Source organism: Mesoplodon mirus (genome assembly GCF_964341445.2).
Source record: "Mesoplodon mirus genome assembly, chromosome: 11".
Lineage (NCBI taxonomy): Eukaryota > Metazoa > Chordata > Mammalia > Artiodactyla > Ziphiidae > Mesoplodon > Mesoplodon mirus.
This window is the reverse complement of record NC_138987.1, coordinates 98,804,910-98,829,104: the sequence shown is the minus strand read 5'-3', so window position 1 is coordinate 98,829,104 and position 24,195 is coordinate 98,804,910. Positions and strand designations below refer to the sequence as shown.

The 24,195-nt window shown below is 51.1% G+C and overlaps 1 long non-coding RNA gene across 3 annotated transcripts in view; it reads right to left on the bottom strand.

Moving 5' to 3' along the window:
- Window positions 1-22,764, bottom strand: part of LOC309812793 — a 111,895-nt gene extending 89,131 nt beyond the window's left edge. For 2 of the 3 annotated variants that reach the window (XR_014295403.1, XR_014295405.1), the window contains exons 1-3: window positions 22,428-22,764; window positions 21,233-22,021; window positions 20,213-20,288 (exon numbers count right to left, since the gene is read on the bottom strand). This is a non-coding gene — a long non-coding RNA (uncharacterized lncRNA). The remainder of the gene's footprint in view (window positions 1-20,212; window positions 20,289-21,232; window positions 22,022-22,427) is intronic. The other variant, XR_014295404.1, reaches the window with a different exon arrangement.
- Between the last annotated feature and the right edge of the window lie 1,431 nt (window positions 22,765-24,195).

The following is a 24,195-nucleotide window of genomic DNA, read 5'->3' as shown; positions in this document are numbered from 1 at the left end:
CCCCTGCCCAGGTGTGTATCACTGTATCTCGTGTTCACAGGTAAGCGACATCCTACCTTCCCTACTAGGCTTCACAAGCTGCATAAGGACAGGGTCTGTGTCTGATCCTCGTGTCCTCTTTTGCCTTGAACTTAATAGCTGCTTAATAAACCAGAGTAAATGCATAAACGACTATAATGCGATGGGCCGTGTATGGCTTCAGTGTCTGGACTACTTCCACCTACCTCCTCCTTCCACCCCTAAGGGCTCTTATCCCTGCCCCCCTGCCGGCCACACAAAGATGTTACTCCACACCCAGCTGTGGATGAATGTGCGGTAAGGCTCCCCTCCCCACTTTCCCAATCCTAAGTGCCACACATAGGTTAACGTTACCTAGTCAGCCTCTTTGGGGCAGTGACCTTCCCAAAAAGGCATTTCTTTTTATTTTTCAATCAATAAAAACAGAGCTCCCCTTTTGAAATTTTTGTTTAAGGTTCTGGACCCTGGCCTTGAGCTGTAGGCAAGAGACCGCCTCTTGCCAGATGACGAGATCCTTTCTTCTACGCAAATTAAACTATAAGCTTTCCTAATGGAGCAGATCTCTAGAACTGGCTATTTCTTCCAAATGAACCACGTACTGTCTTCTTGGTACCATGAGTTTTAGCTTTGACGGCAAGTGACAGAAATAGTATTGGCTCAAACAAGATGGACAGTTATTTCTCCCTCCAATAGAAGTCTGGAGGAGTTAGTGCAGGGGTGCCAGGGGGCCTTCCTAAGGTCATCAGGGACCTAGGATCCTTTTATGTGGATCCTGTGTTATTCTCAGAGCTTGGCTGCTACCTCATGGCTCAGAATGACTGCTGAGCTCCAGCTCTCAGGCCGGCAGCCCACCTGCCGAAACAAGGAAGCAGTGAAGAGGGACACACTTCTTCCCTTTAAAGACACTTCCAGGAACTTGCCCACGACACTTCCCCTAAACTCTACTGGCCACAAGGGAAGTCGATAAATGTCATCCATCTTCTGTTTAGGTTACAGACTGCGTGTCTAAGGAAGAAGCAGGTAATAGTTACTAGAGATACTACCAGACCTAGCTCTACTTTGTCCTGAATAATTAGTTCTCCATCTTTGAGAACCCGTTTTCTCATTCCTCAATGGCCAGAATTGGCAGAATCTCTACATCCACCTTTGCTTTTTTTTTTTTAAACCATTGAATCATACACTTCTTTAAAAAAAATTTTTTTTGGCTGCACCACCGCCCAGTATGTGGGATCTTAGTTCCCCGACCAGGGATCGAGCGCGTGCCCCCTTCAGTGGAAGCGCGGAGTCTTAACCACTGGACCGCCAGGGAGTCCCCACCTGTGCTTTTCATAAACCAGGTGTTTAGATGGAGCTGGGGGATCCAAGGTACAGCAGGTCAGGTGATTTTCTCAAAACACGCAGCCAACTAAAGCCAAGACAGGAGGGACACGCGGAGGTCCCGACCCCCGGGCTCACTAGAGTCACAGCTTTAGGAGGCTCAGCTGGGTCTGAGTCAGGAGAGGAGGCTGTCACTGCACAAAGCCCTGGGTGCCGATGAATGCCAGGACCGGGAGAGACATTGAGGCCTGGCTGAGAGCAACCTCCGGAAGCTGTGGATAAGAAATCTGTGCCCGGGGCTTCCCTGGTGGCACAGTGGTTGAGAGCCCACCTGCCGATGCAGGGGACACGGGTTCATGCCCCGGTCCGGGAAGATCCCACATGCCGCGGAGCGGCTGGGCCCGTGAGCCATGGCCGCTGAGCCTGCGCATCTGGAGCCTGAGCTCCGCAATGGGAGAGGCCACAGCAGTGAGAGGCCCACGTACCGCAAAAACAAAATAAAAATAAAAATAAAGAAATCTGTGCCCGGAGGCGCCGGGTGCCAGTTGCACAGGGACTGCAGCTCCCTGGTGCCATCTTGCCCCTCAGCGCCCCACTCTCCTTCCAGGGCAAGACCTGCAGCGCCTGCTCCAGCCGTGGCAGTCTCCTACCACCTGGCCGGGAGCTTGGGACCCCGAGAGGCAAACCCCACAGCTGCACCCATTCTTGGGGGCACCGAGTTTCCAGGTGAACACATCCCTGCCTGGGCTGGTAGCTACGTGCAGACTTCCCTGTTATCGTCCCGAATCTGGCCCGGCCCCTCCAGCTCGTGCCTCCCTGAGTGGGACGTGCCCTCCCACTGATGGGTTCTCCTCCCCAGGGCCTCGGGAAAGGTATTTGGGCTGGTGGCTTGCCTGCCCCTTCTCCCTGGGTGCCAGGTCCTCTGAACATCCCACAAACTGTGGGAAGGATGGTTTTGAAAGATCTTACACACGTAGGCTTATAGTGTCCTATAAGGTGGGGATGTGCCAGGTCCGGACTAGCTTGGGCTGGAAGGCAGGATGCATGGCTTCTATTCAGGGTTAAGTGGACCCGCAAGGGAAGAAACACACTGTCCTGCTCGAAGTACCTTTCAGGGGAGAGCAGGGAGGAGCCCATTCAAATGGGGAAATGGAAGCTCTCCAGGCATCCATCCTTTGGAAATGCAGCCTCCCTGCCTGGGCCGGAAGATCACCTCCGGACTTCAGGTGGGTAAGTTATTCTCACTCCCCTTTCACAGGGGGGAGAACACGGAGGGCCAGCCATTAGGATGGGGTATAATTTCCCACTTCATCTGTGTCTTGCACAGCTCACAGGCCCTCTCTAAAGGGGTGCTGGGCCACCATCCAGGCATGCCCTCGTGCTGGATCTGCAATGGTGAATCCTCTTTTTTTGAAAAGCCCAGTGTAGGAGGGTTAACTCTTTTTTTTTTTTTTTTTTTTTCTTTTTTTTGCGGTACGCGGGCCTCTCACTGTTGTGGCCTCTCCCGTTGCAGAGCACAGGCTCCGGATGCGCAGGCCCAGTGGCCATGGCTCACGGGCCCAGCCGCTCCGCAGCATGTGGGATCTTCCCGGACCGGGACACGAACCCATGTCCCCTGCATCGGCAGGCGGACTCTCAACCACTGCGCCACCAGGGAAGCCCCCTGAGCTCTATTCTTGCATAGTTAGAATTAAGACTTTTCCATGTCCTGTGCTGTCTTAATATGAAATACGAAAGGAGAATAGATCTTATGCCTCCTTGAGACTTGTAAGTTTAAAAGATTCCCATTCTGGAAGGAAGAGGCTAGGAATGAAAGTAGCAACAGGCACTGGAAACACTGGTCTTCAAACCCCCCCAACTGTGGTCTTCGGGCAGGTTGTGTTTTTTGCTTTTTTTGTTAATTGGTTGTTTTCTTAACATCTCCAGTTCCTTACCTATCTACTTAATTTTTTCCAGTTTTAATACTTTTTTACTGAAGTATAGTTGATCTACGTGTTAATTTCTGCTGTACAGCAAAGTGATTCAGTTATACATATATATATATTATTCTGTATATTCTTTTCCATTATGGTTTATCATAGGATATTGAATACAGTTCTCTGTGCTATATATACCGTAGGACCTTGTTGTTTATCCCCCATCTACTTTAAAGTAATTAAATGGATCTGAGGATTAAATGAGATGACACTTACAAAAGGAGCTAGTTTGAGACCTGGCACATGATGAGTATTCGGCAAACAGTGGTTTCATAACCAGTCTCCCTTTCTTTGAGAGGCGTGGTCTTGCCCCAATCAGTTTAATCCAGTGGACATCATGCATTTTTTAAAAAATGAAATTTGGGACTTCCCTGGCGATCCAGTGGTTAAGACTTCGCCTTCCAATGCAGGGGGTGTGGGTTCGATCCCTGGTCAGGGAGCTAAGATCCCACATGCCTTGGGGCCAAAAAACCAAAACAGAAAACAGAAGCAGTATCGTGACAAATTCAATAAAGACTTTAAAAAAAATGGTCCACATCAAAAAATAAAATAAAAAAAAATGAAACTCTTTCCACACGTCCAGGTTTGTGGACTGTCGTCATAACCCCCAATCTTAGTGGCAGGCTGGAAGGTTTCTAAAAAAATGTATGTAACAGTGGTTCATTGAGCAAGCGCCGAAAATGAAGTGGACAGCTGAGGCAATTTTCTAGATAATCCCCACCCCAAATCGGGGACGCCTGGGGCTGAGTGATCAGGACAGTTGTGCCAGTCCCTGCCCTGTCTTGCCCAGTATAGACCTGCTTGTTTCACTGATCCTTTCCTTAATCTGTTTATTTAAAAATACGATGTTGATTCACTATTTCAAAGATTCTTCGGAGGAAAGAAAGAGGCTTGTGTCTTTTAGCACCTTAACTACTAGTTTGTCACAGACATTAAATCTGGATTAATCATCATAATCGCCTGACTTGCTGCTGCTTTTGGAAAAGCCAGAAACACAGCCTTGTCTGCTACCCCGTTGTTTTTTTTTTTTTTAATTAAACTATAGTTGATTTACGCCATTATGTTAGTTTCAGGTGTACCGCTGCAGATTCTTTTCCATTATAGGTTATTAGAAGATACGGAATATAGTTCCCTGTGCTATACAGTAAATCCTTGTTGTTTACCTAGCCTCCTTTGTTTCCACCATGTCTCCATAAAGGGCCCAAGGTGTCTATGAACACCGCCTATCTGCAAAGAGAAAAGTGAAACTCGGAGAGGTTATGGGACGGGTGCATGGTCACACAGAGAGGCCATGATTACATCTGAACAACAATCCAAGTCTCCAGATTTCAGGTACATTTGAGAACATTTGAGAAGCCTCCTCCCTTCCTCTGGGGAGGGTCCAGCTTCACAGGAGAGAGCTGATGCCCTGACAGCCTGATGCAATTTAAAGAATGCTGGAGGACCAATCAGTCTTCCTCCCTCTCTACCCTCTACACCCAAAAGCATTCCTCCCACTTAGATGCCTGAAGTGATTCATTCCTTGGAGGATTCCCAATCACTGGTCCAAAGATGATCTGGGGCTGGCTGCACACTGACTCAGTATGCTGGGCGGGGGTGGAGAGCAGGGGTTCACATTTGTTAAATGCTCCCCTGGTGATCCACAGCCAGGTTTTAGTTCACTTTGATTTGAGTCTTGCTTTCCCAGCTGTCCTAATTTGAAAAGGAAGGACACCTCAGAGGAATGAGCCCAGATGGCTGGAACCTTAATGCAAAATGATCCTGGTCCTGAGAGATGGCCCTCGATAAAGGGTCTCCCTGATCAAATATGCTTGGCAATGCTAATCACATTTTTTGCTTTCTTGCAGATTTGCTGTTCATATTAGCGTGGTAAAGGCTCTCGAAATTCTTGATAAAACTTGGTCAGCAGAGCGTTTCCCAAATGGAGTTGACCCAGAAACCTCCCCCATTCTCTCCCTAACACCTGTTAGTGTTCCACGGGACACACTTTGGGAAACGCTGACTTTGTGTAAACCACTTCTGCAGCTTTCTCTCTGGATAATCCAGAAAAGTAAAGGGAGATTAATGGGAGCTGGAAAAGTTCCAAAAGGTTAAAAACATGACCAGGTAAAAATTTTATCTGTTTCATAGTTGTGCTTGAGACCAGCTCGATTTTAAGGTCTCATGCAAAATACCATGCAGGAGATTCCCACAGACTTGGGTGCGAGCTTTCTATATTTTCCCTATGAAGTGAGTTTTTGTACATCAAAATTGTCTTCTACAAATATTGATATTATTTGTAGGTGGTTTTAGAGTTGATGAAGTCCTCCATATGTTGATATAATATATATGACTCAGAGGTGAATATTAATATCTCATTTTATGACAAGAATATTGACATTCCGTAAGCGTAAGCAACTCATTTGAGAGCTGGAAGCGCTCAAAAATAATTTAGTCCAATGTTCCTAAGCCTGATTCCACATCAGAAATACTTAGTGCCTTTGTTAAAATCACGGGCCCTGGAAATTCTGCTGCAGTACTTCTTGTGTGGGGCCCAGGAAGCTGCCCCTTTCATTAACTCAGGTGATGCTGATGCTGTCTGCCTGTGGACCCATGTTTGGGTTTAATCCTCTCTCTTTTTTTATTAAGAAAACTTAGACCCAGAAAGATAAAGGGAAGGACCCCAGATCACAAAGCCAGAGCTCAAACATGGATGTTTCCTATTCCAAGTGTACTGCTGTTGCCCCTGAGTGCTTGCTGCCTTACCTTGGAGCAGAAGGTGTCAGGGTGGATCGTGCTGGGTGAATCGTGGTGGTTCATGTAAGGTATTCAATTAGCACATCTGGAGGCAAGAGGTAAAGGCACTTTGGGGGGGTCAGCTAATCTTTATAGGACGCATATCTGTGCAAAGTCGTTTTCTTAAACGAATAAAATAAGATTTTCACGTTCGACATTTAATTATTTTCCCTTTACAAGTGACTCAGCAAGAACACAGAGAAGAGATTGGTGGTTGCCAAGGGGGGAGGGACTTGGGGGAGGGATGGAGTGGGAGCAGATGTAGGCTTTTATATACAGAACGGATCAACAACGAGGTCCAACTGTAGAGCACAGGGAACTGTATTCAATATCCTATGATAAACCATCATGGAAAAGAATACAAAAATATATATGTATAACTGGATCATTTTGCTGTCGAGCAGAAATGAACACATCTTATACTTCAATTAAAAAACTACTAAAACAGGGGGCTTCCCTGGTGGCGCAGTGGTTGAGAATCTGCCTGCCAATGCAGGGGACACGGGTTCGAGCCCTGGTCCGGGAAGATCCCACATGCCGCGGAGCAACTAGCCCCGTGAGCCACAATTACTGAGCCTGCGCATCTGGAGCCTGTGCTCCGCAACGAGAGGCCGCGATAGTGAGAGGCCCGCGCACCGCGATGAGGAGTGGCCCCCACTTGCCGCAACTAGAGAAAGCCCTCACACAGAAACGAAGAGCCAACACAGCCATAAATAAAATAAATAAACTTAAAAAAAAAAAAAAAAACTACTAAAACAGAAAAAAATAAAGAAATACAAGTGATTCAGCCTCTCAAAATCTGTCTCCACACTTCCATCTTTCAGAAATCCTTCCTAGAATCATCCAACCCACAGCCCAGGCTTTGATCTCACCCCTCGTCAGCAGCTGGATATCCTACTACCCTTGAAGATATACTTTTGCTGATCTGTTGAATGTAAATATTCCTGAGACCTTTTCCTGACCTGTGTCCAGCCAGAGGTAAAATCTCCGCCTTTCCTCACTCTGGGTCCCCACTGGGTCTATACCAAGCTAATGAACATCATCAGCCAGGCGTGGTAGAAAAATAGAGCTGAGGGTCAGGAAGACTGGGTTGTCATCCCAGTTCTGCCGCTAACTGGCTGGCTGCCCTCAGGCAATTCCTTCCTCACCCTGTGCTTCCATTTCCCCGTTAATAAGTGAACACATCGGACTTGATTAGTATTTCCCAGGAGACGTTCCAAAGAACAGTTCCTCAGGAGGTTAATGATTGTTACATGAAAGAAGGCCCTCTGTGGTTAAGTACCTTTCAGAAACACCAGGACACGTGGGTCTCTACTGCAGGATGCCTCAGAGCCTTGACCGTTCCTCATGCATCTCCACGGGGTGGGGGGTGGGGGGATGGATTGTACAGAACTCTTGCTGGGGAGGCATCCTGCTAGATTAATGCTCTACTTGGCCAGAGTCTGGGCAGGACTAGCTCCAGGGTCCCTTCCAGGATGAACAGATGTGAACAGTGGACTAAGAACCGGGCCAGAAGCCAGGAGACTGGTGTTCAAACCTCCCCTACTTACAGGTCGTGTGATGAACCCTGTCTGAGTCTGTTTCCTCAAGCACACCTCAGAGGGTTGTGCTGAGGTTGTGCACTGCACCGAACACCTGCCTGGCCATGAAACAAATGCTGGAATTCTACTAGGACCTGGCTTTCTCACCGGCTGGCGTTCGAAGTCTTACCTCTCACCCAGGTCTTCGTCAACCGCTCCATTGGATTTCCTTTCTGAAATCATTCTGTGCATCGACCCTAAAACTGCCTGTTTTATTTTATCCTTTTAAATTAATTTTTATTGGAGTATAGTTGCTTTACAATGTTGTTCTAGTTTCTACTGTACAGCAAAATGAATCAGCTGTACGTATACATAAATCCCCTCTTTTTTGGATTTTCTTCCCATTTAGGTCACCACAGACCACTGAGTGGAGTTCCCTGAGCTACACAGTAGGTTCTCATTAGTTATCTATTTTATACTTAGTATCAATAGTGTATATATGTCAATCCCAATCTCCCAATTCCTCCCACCACAAACTGCCTATTTTAAAGAAGAGTTTGTGACGGTCCTGACCACTGACTCAACCTGCCCCTGGGCGTGAGCTCCCTTTCCTTCGCCTGTTCTCTGGAAGGGGGATCTTACAACCAGACATGGCACTGAACACAGCCAGGTATGCGTTCTAACTCCAGGCTTGAGAATCTGTGCGCCAAGGCCACTGAAGCTCTTCTAACTGAGCCAGAGGCCTTGGGGAGTTTGCTGGGATGCCCGGCCACCTGATGAAGGGGTCCTCGGCAGTGAGCAGACAGGATTGCTGCTGACACATAGTGTAGCCCACTCAGGCCTCAGGAATGCTATCACCTGGCCTCCCCGGAAGGCAGGTGTTTGTCTAGGCTGACCCAGGGTCAGCCCGTCTTTCCCCTGGACTGAGCCTCCACATTCTGACCCGGTCGGGGTCAGGGGTCACAGGAGATAAAGGTCAGGAGGTGCTGATGGTGGTGGGGAGTGGATGTTCAGTGCATCTTGCATTCAGGGAAGACCCAGAAAAAGTTTCTCCATTAACAGGTATATCAGCGTGGCTTTTTGGGAAGCAAGACCTCAGTAACTTAGGATCGAAAGATGCTGTCTGAATGCCGATGCTTTCATCCATGAGCACCGCCCGGGCACTATTCTAAGAGCCTTCCACAGGCTCAGTCCTTCAATCCTCTGTATGCTAGGAGGCGGCTTCTATTCTTTTCCTCATTTGCATATGCACAGAGAGGTTAAGTAACTTGCTTAAGTTTCCACAGCCATTTAGTGGTGAATCTAGGAAGTGGGTTCTAGAACCTGAGATCCCACCCACCTTGCTAGACTGCCTCTTGAAACTTAAACGAGGAGCTCACTCTTTGAAGCCCAAAGTGGGGCTGTAAAAAAGCAGGTTTGTTCAAGCTAGTATTTCACAGAGCAAGGCCCTGTGACCTTACAAACAGGGCAGGCCAAGAAACCAGAAAATGGGACCCAAGGGTTAGCACCTACGTGAATTCCATTCCGCTAAACTGTCCACCCATTACTTTACTTCCTGGACTTCCCTCCCCTGGGGCGCTGCACCCTCATCCTGCCTGCACCGTCAACACAGGCGGCCAAAATAGGTATTGAAGGCGCTTTAACCTTTGCCTCCTTTCTCCTGGAAATAACTTGGGGAGGTGAGAAGGCCAGCACAGGTGACACGGCCATTTATTTCTTCATTGAGTCAACAGTATTTATAGACACTCAACCAATGCAAGAAAAATGAGATCAGGATCCTTCCTGTTATCAGCTGCCAGACTAGTAAAGGGAGAAAACAACGACGCAAGCATGAGACTACAAAAGAGAGTCTTAAGTGTCCCCAGAAAAGCTCTACAGGACTTGGGAAGGGAGCACCTGGCTGGGGAATCCCAGAAGGCTTCCTGGAGGAAGTAAGATTGGAACTTCTGCCATCACCCAGCAGCTGTTCTAAGCTCCAGAGCCAGTCACCAGCCCTCCTGGAATTCCTCGCAGGATGCGTCACAAAGTTTCGGCTCCCAGCTGAGAAAGTGCAGCCTCCCGGCTGAGGCAGCCCAGAGCCCCACCAGCCACAGGCCCCATCACAACTCTGAGGGGCCTGTCAGAACTTCCTGAAGAAACAGCTGCTTTAAAGTAGGGGATGAGAAAGAGCTCTGCAAGTTAATCCACCAGCATTTTGCCTGCCTCTCCTCTGGGTTGCCAGGCCCAGTCCCTAGGAGACAGCCTAACTGTGCGGGAAGGCAGAATGGATGCTGCCTGGAGACAGGACGGCAGGGAGGGAGATAAAGGTGCTCTCTTGGGCCCCACTGCCCTACAGTGATGTGTTCAGTTCACTTTTCCCCCGTCATCCTCTTCCCTTCCCCTCCCTCAACTCTGCTTGCTCTAAAGGCCCCAGAAGGATATGTGATCATGTTCATAGGCGATTGGCCTGGGAGGCTGCTGAAGGCCCATGTCCCAGGTTGTACTCGCCTTCTAGCTCTCCTGTAAGATGCGGAGACTGGGGATTGTGGCGCTTCACGCCTCCGATTTGGGGGGCAGGCAGGTGGAGGAAGAGAAGGTAAGAGGCATCGCAAAGGCCATATGGCAAGCTGGTACCCAGACCCCTGAGAAGTACCCAAGCCCCAGCAGCTCATATAAGCACTGTTCCCATCGCCGATGGCTAATCTGTCACTCATCCATTTCTCCACCCCGTAGAAATATATCCAACACCTAACAAGATACAGACGCTACAGTCTAATTACGTGCTGTCAGTGGCTGGAGCTCTTTCTCAAATGTTCATCTCCCTAAAAACTAACCCAAGACAAAATAGGAAAGTCTTGCTCCTTTTAAAGGCCCAATTCAGTTGTTTCAGGCCATGGTTTCCATGTGCCTGGTTCCACTCCTTGCGAGACAGTGACACTTGAGAATCAGTGACCTGATTCGTTCCCTGAGGACAGATGCCCACCTATATTTGCTGCCATTAGCAATGCATTTATTCAGTCATTCCTCTGGAAAACATTTTTCACGTGTCGTGTTTCATGCTGCTGGTGGGGAGGAGGACAGACAGGAGGCTCCAAAACAGGGAATTACGATCTCTTGTTGCTGTTCGCACTTGACATCTGCCCTCTGTGCAGCTCCCCGCCAGCCCCAGGAAGGGGTGCCGCAGGCCCCTTGGTGCAGCTTGGAGAGTTTGGGTAACTGCACCAGGGACCCAGAGCTGCAAGCAAGTCACGGGCCTGGGGAAGAGACTCCCATGTGGGCAGGCACGGGAGGCACACGGGGAGGAAGAGGGGGAGGAAGCGAAGACCGCTGCCTTCCTCCTGGGCCGCCATTCAAGGCCCTTGGAGAGAAAGGCAGGAAGCGATCTGACCCGAGGAAGGAAGATCAAGATGACGTAGCCCTTGACAAAGGTGTGCGCCTGACCCCTCCATGGCTTTGTTCATCATCCCTAGAGGGAGATTTGCACAAACACTCAGGGTGGGGAGAGGAAGAAGGTAACCAGAGGCTGCACAGTTCGCTGACTCAGATGGACACCAGACTTGCCCCATCATTCTCCACTGTGTCATAAAAGCAGAGTGGAGGAGGAAAGCCTTTGGAATAACTTTCATAAATGACTCAGACCGAGGCATTTAGGTGAAGGGGGTGGGAGACTCATGGGAGGGGGGGGTAGCAGCAGAGAGGATAAAGAGGAAATAGCCCCCTGGTCTTGGCCTGCGCAGCTCCAGCAACCTCAAGGTCATCCCAGGGGCACGTCCAGGGCCACAGATGGACAAGGCTCCCATTACTCATTAGCCAGCCTGGGCACTGGTCCCCTTGTCCCTGTCCTTGGCCACAAACAGAGATGAAAGCCGAGCCGCCAGCTCGGGGAGCGGGGGCCTGATAGCTCAGGGGCCGCCTCGGCCACCGGCATTATCAGAGCCTGGGACAGCCAAGGGCAAGGGGGGCGCTGGGCTTCCACACACCCTGCACCCTTCACACCTCCACCTCACTCAGACAAACGTGGGCAGAAAAGCCCTCATTAGTGGAGAGCGGATTTTAACAGACGGTTCCCAGGGCAGACTCCTCGAGCCAGCTTGGCAAGGACACGCCAGGATGTGCTGATGAGAGGGAAAGAAGCCTTCCCCAAATCCTTCCACCAGACCCATGGGATGGATGTCTCTACTCTCACCTCAAGGCTGAGAAAAAAGCACCTTGGCTTCAGGTGCAGCCACACTGTCCTGGCCTTGGTCCTGCCCAGCCTCTGCTCCCCACCACTCCCCCCACTAAGGGGGTGTGGGTAGGTGCCCTTGCTTTTCCAAGCTTCTCCCACCCATCCCTCACCAACTGAGATCACGGAAATCTAGAAAGCAGCAGGTCCTTCCCATAACCTTGTCTGAGTGACGCAGGTGGCCTCGTAAGTCCCCGATACCCCCCTCGGAACCAGGCCTGGCACCAACCACATCTCAGGGCTGCTGTCTTGGCCCCGGGTCTCTGCCCACGGCCCTACCAATGGAGACTTGAGGTTGATATTCTAGGCAGAGGAAACGAAGCAGGGAACAGGAAGGGGCTGGCGTTCAGAGCCTCCAGAGGGTCTGGTTCTTGACTCTCAAGCTCTTCCCTGACTAACAGCCAACAAGGGCTAAACGATCAGGGTGGCAACAAGAAATCCTCATCCATCCCATCTTCTCAGCACTCGAGAGACATCTGAAGAGTGACTATAATGTGCCCGGTGTCAGCTCTGGCCCCTGATCTCGAGGAGGTCCTGAACTTGGAAAAGAATAGGGTAAATAGACAACACTTACAACCATGAGAGCTGCCAATGAGTGAGCCCCTAGGAAGTGCTGTTTCTCCAGCCATCATGTAAGATGCCACACTCATGCCGTGTTTCCTTTTACAAAATAGGACGCTGATGCTCAGAGTACAGGCCAGGTGGAAGGGTTGGCAGTCACGCCCCAATCTGGTACGTGAGTCTCAAGCAGGGACAAGACAGAGTTGACTGAGGCAGCCACCTTGGAATTTACTTTCTCCCCTCCCACTGCTTCTTTTCCATCTCCTTTGCGTCTCCCCTTTGCCCTCTGACCTTTGAGTCTAGATTTGATCCCTGCCTCTCTTGTCTTCTGTTACCCCTGTTGCTTAAATCCATTCCTAGGGTTTCAGGCATCACCTTTTTTTTTTTTTTTCCTAATTTTATTTTATTTTTATTTTTATTTTTTGCCTGCATTGAGTTTTTGTTGCTGTGCACGGGCTTTCTCTAGTTGCGGTGAGCCGGGGATACTCTTTGCGGTGCATGGGCTTCTCATTGTGGTGGCTTCTCTTGTTGCGGAGCACAGGCTCTAGGCCCGCGGGCTCAGTAGTTGTGGCTTGTGGGCTCTCAAGCGCAGGCTCAGTAGTTGTGGTGCACGGGCTTAGCTGCTCCACGGCATGTGGGATCTTCCCGGACCAGGGCTCGAACACGTGTCCCCTGCATTGGCAGGCGGATTCTTAACCACTGCGCCACCAGGGAGTCCGAAGCATCACCTTTTAAGTTGCAATCTCCAAACCTGAAGCTCCAGCTCACACCTCACCTTGTGCTCCAGACCCCCATTTCATCCCCAAATCATTTCAGATACTTAACACCATGTTGCCATTCACAGGCTACCTTTTTCCAGATCTCTTTGCCCCTCGCTGGGATTTCAATAACCTGAATCTCCTGTGTCATTTTACTCTCTCCCCATCCCAAGACTCCTTACCTACGTCTTCTTGAGTTCTCACATCACTAGCTTACTCAAATTTTTTCCATGTTCCCCTAACACCTACAGAACATGGCCAGATGCCTACAGACACATCTGTGTTCTGGTGCCCACCTACTCTCTACTCTCTTCTCAGATCCTGGACTCCAGGATTGTAACCTATGGGGGCTTCCCGGGGCAGACCTCTCCCCCATATCCTCTGCTTTAGCTCTTCTCTGAAGGACTTAGATAATATTGGGTTGGCCAAAAAGTTTGTTTGGGTTTTTCTGCAAGATGTTACAAAAAGCCCAAAGGAACTTTTTGGCCAACCCAATAGTATCTGATGCACATGTCCCAAGTTGATTTACAGATGTGAAACCGCCCTCGCCCCCCATCAAATGGGAGAAGCTAACTACTTGATGACCATGAGCACATAGACCCCAGGCCTCCTGGAGCCTAAGGATTGATGTGAACCCCTGCGACACCACCCTGTTACCTCACCATCAGCCAGTCAGAGAATTGTGCATGAGCTGATCACATACCCCCGGACACCCCTCCCTTACTTGGCCTTTAAAAATGCTTTGCTGAAACCCTTTGGGGAGTTCGGGTGTTTGGAGCACGAGCTGTCCAGACTCCTTGCTTGGCACCTGCAATAAACACTGCCCTTTCCTTCCCTACAACCTGGGGTCAGTAGATGGGCTTTACTGCGCACAGGCGAGCAGCCCCACGTTTGGTTCGGTATCAGGATGACTCACTGTTTCTCTGGTGTACCTCAGTGCTTCTGCTCCCTGAGTCCTCTCTCCAGAGATGCCCACCCCCCTTGCATGCACCTCCTGGTCCCTGGAGCGAGATGGGGGCGCTCCCTCCCTGGATTCCCCTGCACATGGTTATTTTACACCCTCTGGTACTTGGGCTGAGCCTCGTCTTGCACTTTGGTGCTGGGGAAGGAGCATGGGCCATGAACTTCGAATGGGTGTAAATTCTGGCTCAGCAACTTCCTAGCCGTGTGACCTTGGAGCCTTTAATAGGAGCCTTCTTTCCCCCATCTGTAAGACTGGCACCAGAATATAACCTTGCTGTGAAAGTTAGAAATAATGCATGTAAAAACACCCCACACAAGCAAGTGATCGATGGGCAGTCATTATTAATAATATGATGCATTTATGTATTTCCTACTAGAACATAAATACTTGGAGTTTTAGGCTCACCAACTTCTTTTTGTTTTGTTTTGTTTTGTTTTGTGCATCAACCTTAGTCACCAGCACAGAGCCAGGAATACAGAACTCTTCCCAGCAATGCTAGCTGAATCCTGACAAAACTGGAGGAATCAAGATTTCCTCTTGTCTCCTTTGCTGCTGCCCTGGATGGGCCCGCTGGCGCCCTGGAGTCAGAAGCCTCCAGGATCACGCCCCGCCCCGCCCCGCTCCCCTCGCCCCCGGAAGTGCCTCTGTTTCCCCAGCCCAAGTGCCTCAATAGCCACCCCCACACCATATATATAAGATGTTCCGTAGGGTCGCCGCATGGAAGGAACTCCGCTGTAGGTGGAAACGGAGGTCGAGAGCTTCTCAAAGGAAGAGGAGTCATAAATCACTCTGAAGTTGTGATGCAACCCCAGGAAGCCCTGCCATGCAAACCACAATTCCCTAAACCTCTGTAAGAAGTGGCCTCGAACCCCCTGGAGACCTGGCAGGAGATTCCTTTCTCTCAGTTGCTTGGCACTTGGCCGTTCTAATTCTGGCTGAACCCCAGAAGCCCAGAGGCAGAGAAAAACTAAAAGCCGGAACACCCCTGCCCTGGGAAATACTGGCTGACTAGGCTTCTTTATCCCATCCTCGTGGCTTTTCCTAGAACCGAGGCCGGAGATGGTTCATGTCGCAGGTGGGTGTCCCGGCTAGGGGTGACACCGCGAACCCCAGCCCCCGGCCTCCGCATTGTGCTGCGGAATGCTGGAGGCCAGGTCTTGGAGCCTGGGAGGAGAGAACACTGGTTGCAGATGCGAGCCTGCAAGAAGCTTTCATGTTCCGAGCAGGGCTGGGAGGTGGGGGAAGTGAGACTTCTGTTCGCCGGAGCTCCTACAGGCAAAGCCGCCCCTGAGCCTGTAAGCCCCAGCGTAGCCTAAAGGTGCTGGCTTGTCTGTCTTGACCCAGAGTAAATCAGGGCCAGAACCAGAGAATGCACTGGACTCAAAGTGGAAAATGAGACTGTGCAGGAGAAAGCTCTCCTCTCCAAAATATATAGGCATCAAAGTACCCCTGTCTAGCTGGGACAGGAGCCATCAAAATGCAAATGTGGGTTTTGAGAATGCTAATGTTGGAATTGGCGAACAATACCGAGACAGACTTCTTGGGGCCGGGGAGAGGGCCCCAGGGCAGGATGTGGGAGCCGAGTGGGGGGCAGGGATGAAAGGGGCAAGGGAAGTGAGAGAGCCCGGGAGGAGAAAACAGCAGGAGTCAATTGAGGTTGAAAGACTGCTGGGCCGGCCGGGAAAAGGGGAGTGCTAGAGGGGACGGGTCAGAGAACCTGACCGCTGACCGCTGACCTGAGGCTGTGCGCCCAGGAAAGGGGAGGGGGGAGCTCAGCCCAGGGGGCGGGGCGGCAGGACGCGCCTGGAGTCTGGGCTTGGACTTGAGGTCAAGGCCTGCGGAAAGAGACAGAGGGACCCGTGTTTCTGAAAGGCCGGTGATGCCAGGAGACGTGCTCTGCTTGGGTGCAGCTGGCCTGAGAGGCTGAGAGCAAGGGGGCCTGGGAAGGGGGCCTGAGAGCCGGCGCGGGCCAAAGTCAGGCTTGGGCTGGGAGCTGCTTCCCAGGGTTTCAATTCGGCTCTTGCCCCTGTGGACGGGTTGCTCCCTCCCTGGGCCTCACTTTCTTATCTGTAAAACCAAGACCATTGGTGCTGGGAGGACCCAATAAGTCAAAACCAAGCCTGGCACAGGGAAACGGCTTGTGACGTTGGCTGTCATTTTCGCAGATTGAGAAACTGAAGCTCCGGAAGGCTGGAGAACACGTGCAAGTCAGACAGCAGGGGACTGATGGAAACTGGATCCCAACTCCACTGTCAGATCTGTGCCTGTCCCCGTGCGGAAAGCACACCCCCGACGTGGGTCATAGGACCCCAGGGAGGCCGTGGAAGACGTGAAGCCTGGAGCCAGTGCAGAGGCGGCAGGAGAGGAATCAGTGACAGGACAGGGGCTCATTCTGAGGGTGGAGTCCTCATCTGCAGCAGGGTCACCTCCAGCCCTGGCCTACAGTTACAGCTTGGGCAATCACTCTGCCACAGCTGACTCTCCACCCAGACTGGGAGTTCCAGAAGGCAAGGACGGTGTCCTGTACCTGCTTTGGGTCCTCCAGGGCCATGCACGGCACGGGGTGAATGGTCGCCAAATGGGTTCATTCACTGAACACGCTCTGTGCTCAGAGGCGGGAATATACAGATGCATACGATATGACCCTGCCTTTGGGTAACTCCTCTTAGCCTGGTGAGTGATGAAGGCAAGAATGAACGGAACCTGGGAAGGGCCAGTCAGTAGAAAGTGTAATACTATATTAACAATCTAAAATGATTTTTTAAAACCCCATTGTGTGGTGATGGAAATGTTTTGTATGGGTATACACAACCGTTAAAACTCATGGAATTGTACTTTGAATGTAGCTCATTTTACATAAGTCGTTTCTCAATAAAGTTGAAAAGTTCCACCCCTACAAAAAAAAAAAAAAAAAAAGCCTTCTGCTCACTGCTTTCTGATCAGAGTCAAACCCATCAGGCACCCCACTTTCTCTCCAGCACAGACCCGAGCCAGACCCACGTGCTGGCTGTTGCTAAGTGGATGCTGTCAGAGTCTCAGAACTCCGAACAAGTGCTGCCTTTATAGAAAAGGGGATGCTCACCCTCCTACACACACCGCAGTCGGGAGGGAGGGTCCGGAGCTACTCACATCGCTCACCTAGACTCTCTTGGGACAGGGACTGCCAGGGGCCCTGGGGGGCAGGAGGCCAGGGGAGCTGTGAAGATGTTCTCTGGTATGGAGCTCCCGGTCCCCGAGGCAGCGCACTGGGTCCTCACTGGGATCCCCACCCCAGGGAGCCCGCCAGTGGAGCTCAGGGCTTGGCTACCCGAAGATCTACCTTTTCAGGTGGAGTCAGCAGAAGGATTCCATGAAGATGGTGGTTAAAGAGGGCAGCTTTGTGAAACAGTCAAGAACACACATATGCACGCATTTTCTCATTTAGACAAGACTCATTTCGTATGGAGCAGGTGACATGTTCCCTCTTGGGTGGAAACACCACAGCCTGAGGCTGTGGGTGTGTGCGTGTGTGTTAGAGACAGAGAGACAGAGAGAGAGACAGAGAGAGAAGCTGGGGAACTGAAAGTGAATCAGGCAAGGGGCCTTGCTGGGGCTCACAGGAAGGATGAACAAAGGGCCAAGATGGGCCCAAGAAGGGAATGGCTGACTCCAGTGAATCATGTCTATACAAGGGCCCTAGGGTGAACGTGGAAAATGGCCTGCTCGCCACACCCTTCCCCACCAGCTCTGCCCACAAGGAGTCCACACTGCAGGCTCTCAACCTCCCCCATGTCACCCACAACAGAAGTCAAAGCATCAGGAGCAATACTTGCTCTGGAAGTCAGTTCAAGGGAAAGGCAGACATCCCCTCCCAAAGCGCCCACAGAGGCAACGATGTGTGGTGACTTGTTCATAGCCAGGGGGACAATGAGAGAAGATACAAATATATTTTTGTAGACTCTCAGCTCTGGGATCCACGCTGGGTGTCCAGAATCCACAGTCAATGGGAACCAGTACAAGAACATACAGACCAAGTCTGGTGCAGTGTCAGGTATGGAAAGGGCTGAGTTTTACAGTCTCGCATGCACTCTTTACTGGGAGAAAATGGAAAAAAAATGAGAAACTGGGCTTTGAAGATAGACCAGTGTTGATGTACTCTCTCCAGTTTGACAGCTTCTTGCTCTTCCCCACCGTCATCACCTCTTCCCCACCATCATCGCCTCTTCCCCTACATCATCGCCTCTTCCCCTCCATCATCGCCTCTTCCCACCATCATCACCTCTTCACCATCTTTTCCCCACCATCATCACCTCTTCCCCTCCATCATCGCCTCTTCCCCACCATCATCGCCTCTTCCCCACCATCATCGCCTCTTCCCCACCATCATCACCTCTTCCCCTCCATCATCGCCTCTTCCCACCATCCTCTTCACCATATTTTCCCCACCATCATCGCTTCTCCTCCATCATCGCCTCTTCCCCACCATCATCACCTCTTCCCCTCCATCATCACCTCTTCCCCTCCATCATCACCTCTTCCCACCATCCTCTTCACCATATTTTCCCCACCATCATCACCTCTTCCCCACCATCATCGCCTCTTCCCCTCCATCATCGCCTCTTCTCCACCATCGTCGCCTCTTCCTCTCCATCATCACCTCTTCCCCTCCACCATCACCTCTTCCCCTCCATCATCACCTCTTCCCCACCATCATCGCCTCTTTCCCTCCATCATCGCCTCTTCCCCTCCATCATCACCTCTTCCCCACCATCATCGTCTCTTCCCCTCCATCATCGTCTCTTCCCCTCCATCATCACCTCTTCCCCTCCATCACCTCTTCCTCACCATCATCACCTCTTCCCCACCATCATCACCTCTTGCCCACCATCATCACCTCTTCCCCACCATCATCAACTCTTCCTCACTATCATCTTTTCCCCACCATCATCACTTCTTCCCCATCACTATCATATCCTCCCCACCATCATCAACCTAATTCAAGTTCCCAACATCTCTCACCTCCCAACCTGTCTTCTCACTTCCACTCTGTTAACTCATGCCCCTTACCTCAGCTGGAAATATTTCTAAAATAAAAACTGGAACATCGAATCCTCCTCTGAAAACCCTCCCGTGGTTTTCCATCGCCGTCAGGATCAAGACTGAAGTCCCCAACATGTCCTTCAAGGCCCTGCAGCACTTGGGCCCTCCTCTCCTCCCAGCTCTCTTCCAGCCATGCTGGATTCCTCTGGTTCCTTCAGTGTGCAGGAGGCTTCCTGCCACAGGGTTGGTGCACACGCCAATGTGATCACCCAGAGGCACTCAGTTCAATTTGTAATTCTATGTGTATGGTGATTGTTTGATCAGTGACTGTTTAATTGATGGTTGTATCCGCCACTGGAGCGTAAGCTCTCTGAGGACAGAGACCATAGTTAGTTTTACACCCAATTGTAGTCCCAGTGCTGGACAGAGTGCCTGGCCTATAGGAGATGATTAATAAATGTTGCTGAATAAGTAAAGGAATAAAGTAATGGAGCCAGTTCATTTTACAGATGCTTCATAGCTGGAAAGCACTGGGGCCAGATTAGGAGCCTGGGGCTTGGAAGGGCAGAGACTTGCCAGAGATCAATTGGCTTGGCTATATGGGGGAGCTGGGACTTGGTCTGAGTATTATCTCCCTCCCCTTTTATGTCATTTTGACTCAGCCATTTGGTGGTGGCCGTGGCCGTGGCCGTGGCCGTGGCCGTGGCGCTGGTGGTGTGTGTGTGTCTTTGGTGCAGCTGACAGCAGAGCCAGCTTCTAGATCACAGCTAAGGGAATGGTACCCAGAAAAGTCTCTTGCCATGCGTACACTCCCCTGCTGTAGCATCTTTCTCCTTTAGAAATAACCATGATTGGTTCCCAGACAACACTGTTAATCCAAAGAAACAGTAGGTTAAACTGTAAAAAATATATTCCAGCTTTGGGAATGCATTTTTTTAGTCCAGTTAAAAATACAGGTTAAGCCTACTACATACCAGAACAGACACTGAAATCAACAAAACATCAGAATAGATGACCACATTTTTTTACTAAATGGACACAGTAGATTCTGCTCTTTGGTAGACAAGGCTATAGCTTGTGGTCTGGAAGCTCACACTTACCAGTAAGTTCTGGAAGGGAACTCTCCTGTTTAACCTTGGGCTGCTGGGCTCATCATAACCGATGCTCCATAAATATCTGTAGAATGAATAAGTGAATGGAACTTTCAATGGGCTGGAAAGAGTCCTGGATAGCAGAAGGAAAACCACAGCACCCAAAATGCTATAACCATCTGTTCAAGTATTTATTTGCTACCTCTTGGAAGGCCTATGATCTCCTAATACAATTGCCTAACAGAAACTGAAGACCAGAGATAAGTTTGGTCACCTTTTGACCATTTGAATGTAGGTAAGTTACTTAACCTGTCTGAGCTTCCACAGCCTCATCTGTTAAATGGGTACAATGATTCTTTACTCTCCTGAAGATAATTTTTCAATGAATTCAACCTAATATTTACCGAGTGGCAGGCACTGTGGTAGACACTGGGGATGTGGTACAAAAAAAAAACAAAAAACAACAGAACTGGCCTCTGTCCTTTCTAGTGGAGGAGACATTAAGCAAATAAATACAAATAAACTTATAAAATTACAGTTTAGGGTGTGTGCTATGATGGAAAACCACAGGGTGCCATAAGAGGGAATGGCAGTGGGACCAATTCAGATCAGGGTGACATTTATGCTTAGACCTGGAGGAGTTAGGAGTTGGCCAAGGGAGAGGCTGGGGTGGGGATGAAGGGAACAGCATGTGCAAAGGCCCTCGAGGGAGGAAAGAGGTGGGGGCGGGGGAAGGGGACAAGGCTGGGTGTGGAGGCAGAATGCTGATGCTCAAAAGGTTTTAAGTGTGGGTGTGGGTGTGGCGGGGTGTGGCGGGCGGGGGGGGGGCGACTTGATTCCATTCATGTGTTAAGAAAAGCCCTTGGGCTGCCGGGTGGAAAGCGGTTTGGCCTTAGAACCAGACCTCAATGTTCCTCTCGGTGTTGAGATAAGAACCAGAATCTTAGAGGTGACAGGGGCCCAAACCTCTCATTTTAAAGATGAGAAAAATCGAGAACCATAGTTGTGAACAGACTCAGCCAGGCTCACATGTGTATTTATCTGTGAACACAGAGAGACCTCGGACGTTTGATATCTTTCCAGCACCTTCTGCACTCTTGATGGGTCAGTGCCTCTTCTTGCCTTCCACAACTGGAGGAGAAAAGACTGACGGGTGCTGGAGCTCTGGGGCAGCCTGGAACTGGACTGTCAGCTCCCAAGGATGGGTTCCCAGGGATGCGCCCCGCGCCGGCGCCGGAGCCCCTGGCAGCTCGCTGCAGCTCACGTGCCGCAGTGGCACTTTGCGGCTCAAGGCCCTGAGGCAGCTTCCCTCCCTCGTAGGCGGCTCAGCCCTCACTCTTCACTTCCCTCCGGGGCCCTACCTGCCTAAACACACAGCCGAAGCCTCCCGCTCCACCCCCGCCCGCGGGACAGAAAACAAGCAGGAACCGCCACCCGCCGCCCCTCCCTAGGACCCGGGACCCGGATAGCAACCGGCTAGGTGGCGCTGCGATTGGCTGGCCCGACTAAGCGGCGCTGCGGTTGGCTGCGCCGGGCTAAGCGGCGCCACGATTGGCTGGCCCTGCTACGCGAGCCGCGATTGGCTGGCCTGGCTTAGCAGCGCGGCGCTCGTCCAATCGCGGGCCGGGCCGGGCTGGGCCGGGCCGGGCAGCTGCGGGGCCTGGCGGCGGGGCCGTGGGGAGCGGGGTTTGACATGCCTGTGGTATTTGCTCAGAGGGGCATGACCACTTTGGGCAAGTCTTTAAATGTGAGTCAGCTTTCGGCCGATCCCTGGGAAAAATTCCTTCGGTGTTGTCAGGCAGGGTTCACTCGCTGCAGCTTTTTTTTTAAAAAAAACAATTCAAAAGGGATAATCCCACTGAATGGGAAAAGGCCTTCGGACCCGGTCCCCATCTTCCCGAACAGGGGCCGCGGGCGGTGCTGGGGAACCAGGCACCCCACCCCGGGCGGGCACCCCCGACATGCCGGGCCCAGGGGCTGATTGTCAGCAGGATCGGGGCACCTTCCTCCCCACCCTGCGCCCCCAGCCCAGTCTCCAGCGGGGCACATACTGGCGGGGCGGTACGAACAGCGCCCCCTGGAGTTGTGCAGGCGTCTCCCGCCGCGTGAGAAATGCCTGGCCAACCCCTTCCCGGTCCTCCCTTAGCTGCCGCTCCCATCGCACTGTGGGTCCAGTACTGAAGCCCGCACTCTGTAGCTCTGGGGTCATGGCTGATATCTTCACCTCTCTAAGCTTCAGTTTCCGCATCCGCAGAGTCAGAGGCAGCGGTCCAGAAAGTGAACTAGTCCGGGAGAGGGGCCACTTGGGGTGCTCTCCTAGCTTGGGTTCCCCAATTGCAAAGGCAAGTCGTTCTGCACTCCGGGCCTCATTTTCCACATCTGTAAGACGAAGGAGTTGTTCTAGAAGAGTCCTTAAGGGGCGTTCCAATTCTGCGAGGGTAGTTGCATCAGGCCATCCCTGTAACCCCCTCGGGGAGCCTGTGCGCTTTGGGCGGACGCGGCCCTGGGGCTCGCCCACCGGCTCCAGCGCGACTCCAGGATGCTCCCCTAGACCGCCCAGCTTTCCCTGCCCGTGTGTCATCTCAGAGACTCGCAGCAGACAGGGTTGGGAGCAGAGAGGGGAAAAAAGACCAAAAAAGGCCAAGGGCTGAGGGAAATGAGCAGAAACTGGAGGGATTTATGTGCAATTTGATTTTAAATGAACATCTTGTGCAAAAGAAGAGGCAGCTTGGCACGAGTTACTGGTGAGTTCATAGCTTAGGCACTCTTGGTCATAGGGATATGATACTGTGAAGATCAGCTTAGCTCATGTGGCAGCAAATTTTAAGAAGGTTGACCAGAGGGAGGCTGTCGAGTCTTGCCTGGGAATCTTTCAAAGATCTGGTAGGCACCACACTGCTTCCTTGAGGGGATTTGAAGTGCAGGCTGTGTAAAACTGTGAGAGCCCTCTGAATCCACGGGAACAGGGGAGCTCTGGGCACCCGTGTGTGTGAAGCAGGCTTGATAAAAGAGCATCCCACTCAGCTGCTAACTCAGGGATGTGACCTCGGACAAGTCACTTGCCTGCCTTTTGACTTGCTGTGGGAGGAGGGATAAGGCTAATTGACCTCTGAAAGTTCCCTCCAGCTCTGACACCCCATAGTGAAGTGGAATAATGTGTGGATGATTGCTCTGAAAACAACAGAGCACCGGGGGTCTTTCGGTTAAACTCTGTGACTAGTTGTAAATCAGGGCCTCTACTGCCTACCATCTTAGGCGGCCACAGGGCCTTTGTTTGGCATCAGGGTTTGCTGCAGCCCGTGAATCAGTATTTATTCCGTTCCTCACGTCAGCGCCTTTGCCAGTGTTCTCACTCTGCTTTGGTTTCTCCACCTCCTCTTGCCTTTTCCAACCTCCTGTGACTCTGATGGATTGCGTTGTGCCTTTACCAAGCTTGGATTCCCTGTCAGTCTGGAGGAAGAGAAACTAGAACCAGACTGGTTTGCCACCACTAATTTTGACCGTGCCTCTTCCTCCTAATCTGACCTTCCCAATCTCTTGGTGCTTCTGAGTATCATGGAGATGGTGGTGGAGCGAGAGGTAGGTTGGAGATAAAGAAGGAAGAAGGCAAGGGCCAATCATAAAGGAAAGAAAAGACCAAAAGTGGTATTTTTTTCTTTTAAAGCTATTTCTACCAATTCAAAAATAGAAAAGGCCAGCTCAGCTATGACAAGGAGGGTCAGATGATCACTAAATGTTAAGCAAAAGGGGAATTCCTCAAGACTGTGGGAACCTAGTGGAGAGTTTGTCTCTGCTTGGGCAGGTCAAGGTGGTCTTCAGAGGAGGTGACATCTGGGATAGTTCTTAAGGATGGAGAGGAATTTTCCCTGCAGCGAGAAGCACATCTATGCTGAGGGTAGGGCACGAGCAAGGCAGAGAGATGGGAGAGTGCATGGTGGGCTTGAGTCACCTAGGAGTGACTCAAGGTGTGTTGGGAGCATAGGGTGCTTAGG